Genomic DNA, 6650 nt, shown 5'->3' on the forward strand with positions numbered 1-6650 from the left:
ACAAACACACACACAAAGCTGATAAGATGTCTGATACAGTCTCGCCTTTCTCCATGCCAGTAAGGATCAATTAACATTTTGAATGCTACTGAAGGACACAAAGACCTGTGTGCTGTATTCATTAACCTGAGCTAAATCTTCATGGCTTTGCAAACAGGGATTTTCACAGAGATGAAATTGAACAGAAGGAATTGAGCATCTATAAATGAATGTGGAAATAAAAGAAAATCCAATTGGTAATTTGAGGTTGGGTGCTAGGATGAAAATTCACCTACGTCCAACAATTTTGCTTCACATATTTCTGTCAATGCAAGAAATCAATATTGCAGAGAAGATGTAGGAAAACAGGTGAGAATAACTTCCTAAATTATAAGTGTAGTTGCATCAATTTTATAAATCTCTCAGTATGATTTTCATATTATTTCGTTATTTTAACACTTTAATTTGCTTAACTAGAGCAATCACTGTTCTACTTTTAAATATCAAAACACCATGCTGAATTCTATATACAGTCTACATATATACATATTCCATATATATTTAAAACAAAAAATAAAATAAATTTTTCAAATGACGTTAAGCATAATATGTTTATACTTTTATTTTATTATTTTATAAAATTACTGTATGTATCACTATGTTTCTTTCCCTTATCCTGTTATTTAGTCATTGAAGTCAAAGAGGACCAATGTATTCAGCATTAACACTGCCTGGTCACTCAATCGTCAACTGATTAATTTGTATCTCATATTTTATATAATATATAGGGAAAGGATTTTCAACACAGCTATTGTTATAAAAGTCCTAATTAAAATTATAATGTTATTGGTGATGTAGAGATTAACTACTGTTGTGGCCATATTAGATAAAATTGTTCTAAGAGCTGGCAAATATACAAAATCTGAATTTCTCATCATTTAATCAAACAATATCTAGTTAGTTACTTTTACACTTAAACCTACAACATCAGTAAATATTTGAAAATAAATGAAGATGATTGGACTTTAGGAGACAAGAACCTTATCAGAATAATAAATGATTTGTTACAAATTTTAACTAGAATCATTTACATAAATAAACATGAGTGAATTGTTTTTGTGTGTGTTTCTGCTCCATTGTTCTCAACACAAACAAAGTCCTTCCTAAATCTCATTCTTTCAGAAAAAAAAAAATGTTTCTATATTCCTGATTCTGAAATACAATGCTCTCATCCTTAACTTCCTTTTATTCTATTTTTTTTCATCCACTCAACAAATATTTGTTAAATACCTGTTAACCATCATGGGATTTCTTTTATTGTCAACTTTATTATGTGTGGTATCGGTTAAAATTCCATATCAAAGATGTTCCACAGTTGAGTGGGTGGCCCAGAGAGAGCTTGTCGGTTTCCTGATTGACAGGGGATGACGGGTGCACTAAATTCTCCCTTTCCAGTCAAAGACTCTGGCTGGTGAGACTGTCACTAACATGAGTCGTCCAAAGTGGAATTAGTCAATGATATTTCTAACCAGTACCATGAAAATTTAGTGGAAGTAAAGGAAAGGAAATTTACTTACAAGTGCAATGAATTTTTAGTATCACTCTGCATGCGACCACAGTCATATAAGGCACTACAAAATGTTGAGCCACTCAGTTTCTTAGGAAGGAAAGGACTGACCATTTCAGAGGAGATAACAAGAAGTATATTATCAGATCATCACATTATCAAATGTGACCTTCCTTCTTTCTTTTGTAAGAGAAATACCTACCTTCTCCATAATGTAGAATATAACAGCTTTTAATTGTAAACAGAGACTGCTCATGCATTTCCCAGTCACCCAGACCCTAATAATGACACAGAAACTATACTAATTACAACACTGTGTGGCCAATAGCTTAGGCATATTCCTACCTAGCTCTTATAGCTTAAATTAAACCATTTCTATTAATCTATGCATCACCATAAAACCATAGCCTACCAATAAGGTTCTTTGACTTTGCCTACTCTCCTTATATATCTCTGTTTGGATTTCCCACCTGGTTATACTCTGCCTTTTCATAGGCCAAAGTAGCTTCTTTATTAACCAAAGGCAATAAAATATATTCATAGCATACGGAGGGGAATCCCACATCGTTTAATTACTGGAACTAGCTCAAAATCAAGCATCTCCATGATCAGTTAGGTCTTGATGAGATCCTATAAGATCTGGTACCTTGTAAAACGGTCAACACATGGTGCTTTCTATCTGTCCTCACACAAAAGACCCAGGATAAAGAGGTCAGAAAGGAACAGAGTAACTGTTCTGAAAGCTATGGCTATGAAAACAGAAGGCTACAGTGAAGGCTCGGTGGCAATGACAGCTATAAAATCCAGCCAAGTGGAGGCAAAAGTGATAAAATAAGTTTCCGATTTGTTTATCTGGCAGTTTTGATTCTGTTTCTGGGAGTTATGCCAGCTCCCCTGGAAGGTTCTTCTATATCCTCCTGGTGAATGGATGCGTCCATGTGCATATCTGAAGTGAGTACTGTAGCGTTTGTCCTTTTTGGAGGCTTTCCAATTTGTATAGCCTCCTTCCCACCAGTGAATGATCAGAGGCACAAGAGCTGTCTGGAAAACTGACAGTGTGGAGGAACCTAATGGAAAAAAAAATGCCTTAAAGCAACATTAGCTATCTCTTGTTGAAATATAGAAAACTCAGTATCTCAATAAGGCCTACATTTCCAAACCCTCTATCAATTTAAATTCTAGAACTAACGCAAACCAGATAGAGACAACCTCTTTTAGCAAAGTGTTCTTCACCCTCATTCCTTCATTTTTCACAAACAACATGAAACACATTCATTTTTCTTAACAAACTCTGAGGTAAGCAGCAGTGTAGAGCAATCTCATGGTCAGTCTGAAGTTGAAGTGCTACCCATGGTATGGTCTATGCTTTCTCTTTATTCAGAGAGTCAATAGTGGGTCGTCCAACAAAAATAGATTGTCCTTAAATGTGAAATTGCCTTGGTTTTCACATTACTTCTGTGCACATCTTGGGTTTCTTCACTTTGTAGAAAAAAGACATATATAGGTGGAAGGGTGTCTGACCATTGCTTAAAGAACTTTGTGTCCAAGAAAGACCCTTCTTATGGAATTAATACTGAGTAAACAAAAACATGGGCCCTAAAAAGTCCATTATGACAGCGAGACATAATAGTACTCTATGTCTCTTATAACCTGAATGTGACAATTCCCTCTTGGAGTGATTTACATCTTTCATGAAAAACAACAATTATATTTTCTTTGTCGTAGTCTGTCTCATGATTCCTTCTTGACCTCCTTTGCCCTCACCAATCTACATCTTGATGACAGTCCAATGTTATAGCACAGTAATAGCATCAGATTGTGTTCAGCAACACTGTCTAGATACATTAAACTCAAGGAGAGAGGATCAGAAATTTACTCCACAAAAAGTTGTTACCAATGTCAGCATCTTTCCTTAGTTTTCTTACACTTAACGCATTTTGAGTCTCAGAAATTTAACACAGTGACTATCAGGAATTTGCTGAGTCTGTGTGAGGACCCTGAGTTGGTTTGTATCATTTCTTTTTTTAATGTTTATTTTTAATTTTTACCATATGTATGTGTGTGGGTTGTGTATGTATAGATGAAGGCAGGTGTCCACAGAAACCAGAAAAGAATGTTGGATCACCTGGAGCTCTCGTTAGAGGTGATTAGAAGCCTCCTAACTTGGATGCTGAGAGCCTAACTCAAGTCCCTCTGCAAGAAGAACACACTTGTTCTGAATTGCTGAGTCATCGCTCCAGCCCAGGATTGCATAGCTTCTATTAAGATATATATGTGAAAGAAGCGACAAATGTCCAGCTACCAGTGAATGCTATTAACCTTCTATGATACAAAGACAGGAAGAATAGCTGTCATTCAGCATTTTTCATAGATTCTATGTAAATATTGAAAGCAATAAAGGCTGGGCTAAGCAATTTTGTCTTTTTTCAGTTTCTTTCATTAAGATTATAGTTGGTTCACTATAAATTGCATCCTGGGAAAATAAATGCAACCAAATTTATTTCTGTTTTTCATCCAGTTTCTAAGGCATAGACTTTTTATTCTTTCTGTGCTTTTACTTTCAATTAAATCTTAAATACTTGGTCTGTTGATACCTAGAGGAAACTCCTGAGGAAAAAGACAATATTCACAAAACACATCATTTCAGCCCCTTCTGTATTTTCTTCCAACCTATACCCATGTTCAGATCTTATACAGTTTGATATTTGGCATGAAATCACTTCCCTGTCAAAGTGCTTTACACGCAAAAGGAATTTGAGGCTAGGCAGGGAACTTGTTCATAGAATGCTTATGTAGTAGGTTCAATCCCTAAGGTTGTCAATAAGAGAAATTAATAATACTAAGATAATTAATTAATTAATAGTCAAGTATATGGCAATAGATCAGAGCTAATTTAAACCAGACACATTTTTGACAAAATATGATATTATTATATATACTATGGAGCCTATAGTAATAGTTACAGTGTAAGAATTATCAAAATTATAACTTTTCTATTTTTTTGCATGTTATTCTTAAAATGTCCAAGCTGACTAAAGCCACTCCTTTCCAGACTATTTATGCTCCTACTAGATAATTAACCCTTGTGCGTCACAAATCTTGAGAGGCTGTCATATGCCAAACATTGATATAGAAAATCAGTCTGGGGCAATAATAGAAAGTAAATAAGGGAGAACAAAACACTCAGACCCGTAAGCCTGAGCACAAGCAGTGGGAAACAGCTGCTAAGAAAATGAGCAAATGCACGTTGAGTGTTTACATGATAATATGCTGTGCTTGGCAAGTGCCCAAGGGAACAGCAGGGGACACATGGCTGAGTGCTAGTCCTAAGAATGATCAGGAGACCCTCTTGTAAGTGACATAAGTAAAATACTGAAAGAATGAGGACAACTGAGCATTGAAGAAAAGCATTTCTCAGATAATAGGTCAGCAAGTGGATGGATGCTAGGACAATAGCAAGTCGTCTGTAATCAAAGAACATTCTAGAGTATGGTGTGCCTTGAATTGAGTACAGATGGGGAAAATTTGTAGAGTGGGGCCTGAAATAACAGGTTTTTATGAAAGTTCCATCTTTTTTTCTAAAGAACACTGGGAAGACATCCATAGGCTTTGTGTAGAGAACTTCGATGATTTAATGCCTCTTTAACAAGGACAGTGTTAAATGTCTTTACTATACCTGCAGCTGTGAAAATGTTGGTGCATGTTCTGGTTCTGTACATATATACAAGTAGAAATTAAAGAATTTGCTGTTAGGATTAAACGTTACACGTGGGATGAAAGAGAGAAGCCCGCATGCTGTCATTGAGTGACACTAACAAGCTTCCAATGATAATGATAGAAGAATGTAAAAGGAACAAGGAAGTATGAGGTGGGAAGAAAATCAGATTTTCACTTTTGAATTTGAAAAAGTTCATTTTGACCAGCAAATAGAAATGTACACTAGGCTATCACAGACTTGAGAGCAGAGAGGAGGCGCCAATGGTGGAGACATAATTGAGAAGCCATCAGAATAGAATGGGCATTTAACCACAGACACAGATGAGGGTGCTCTTGGCGTTAGAACACAAGGAGAAATTTTCTAATAAAATCTCTAATAAATGAGAGTAGGTTGTTGGGAAATGGGAACTTTACTAAGAGAGAAAAATGAAGAAATTAATTAGAAATATCTCAAAGTAAGGGGAGTATTTAAAGGAACATAAAATGGCCACTGGTGTCACATGACTTCAGAGGAAAGTTACAATGAAGTCTTATTGTATTTGAACATATCAAGGATCTGGACAAGAATTCTTTCAGTGGATCCATGGAAATAGCAGCCTGATGTCATTCAAAGGAAGCAAGGGGATTGTGGGTGGAAAGAATGAGTGTGACTATCTCTTCAGGAAATGTTGCTGTGAAAGCCCACATAGAGAAGGCTAGTCACTGCCAAGGGTGGACGCTCATCGAAATGAGGTCTGTGAGAGTCAAGCAGTGGTGCTGTAGGGCCAAGTAAGACAACTGTGAGTAGGGGGGACACTGGGATCCTTTGAAAAGAAACAGAACACAAACGCACAGAAACAAAACACATTTTCGTAGTTATGCAATATGGAAATACTCAGTGAAAGTAAATAGCTTAAATATTTGGCAAGTCTATAGACTAGGAAAGATTATGCATATTTTTAATGTTGCCAGTAGTAAGTGCCATATATCAGATCATCAATCTGCACAGCAAAATTTCTTTCAAAATAAACTCTGTATATTTTCTCTTATCAACTTGTGAAGTCTTAGACTTGTGAAGAGGGGAAATTTAATTTAGCAAATAGGAGGGCAGAGGTGAAGACCAACTGAAACAGCACCAGAATATTAAATAGGCAGGTGGTAGATCGATAGAATATAGATGGTAGATAGATAGATAGATAGATAGATAGATAGATAGATGATAGATAGATACATAGATGATAGATAGATTGATAGATAGATAGGTAGGTGGATGGATGATAGATAGATAGATAGATAGATAGATAGATAGATAGATAGATAGATAGATAGATGATAGATGGATGATAGATAGATAGATAGATAGATAGATAGATAGATAATAGATGGATGGATGATAGATAGATAGATA

General features: G+C 35.7%; 1 protein-coding gene across 2 annotated transcripts in view; it reads left to right on the forward strand.

Annotated features, from left to right (window-relative positions):
• The window catches only part of Khdrbs2 (KH RNA binding domain containing, signal transduction associated 2), a 395206-nt gene that overhangs the window by 366971 nt on the left and 21585 nt on the right, over positions 1-6650 (forward strand). The gene's annotated exons all lie outside the window — the stretch shown is intronic.

Source organism: Microtus ochrogaster, linkage group LG2, assembly GCF_000317375.1.
Source record: "Microtus ochrogaster isolate Prairie Vole_2 linkage group LG2, MicOch1.0, whole genome shotgun sequence".
Lineage (NCBI taxonomy): Eukaryota > Metazoa > Chordata > Mammalia > Rodentia > Cricetidae > Microtus > Microtus ochrogaster.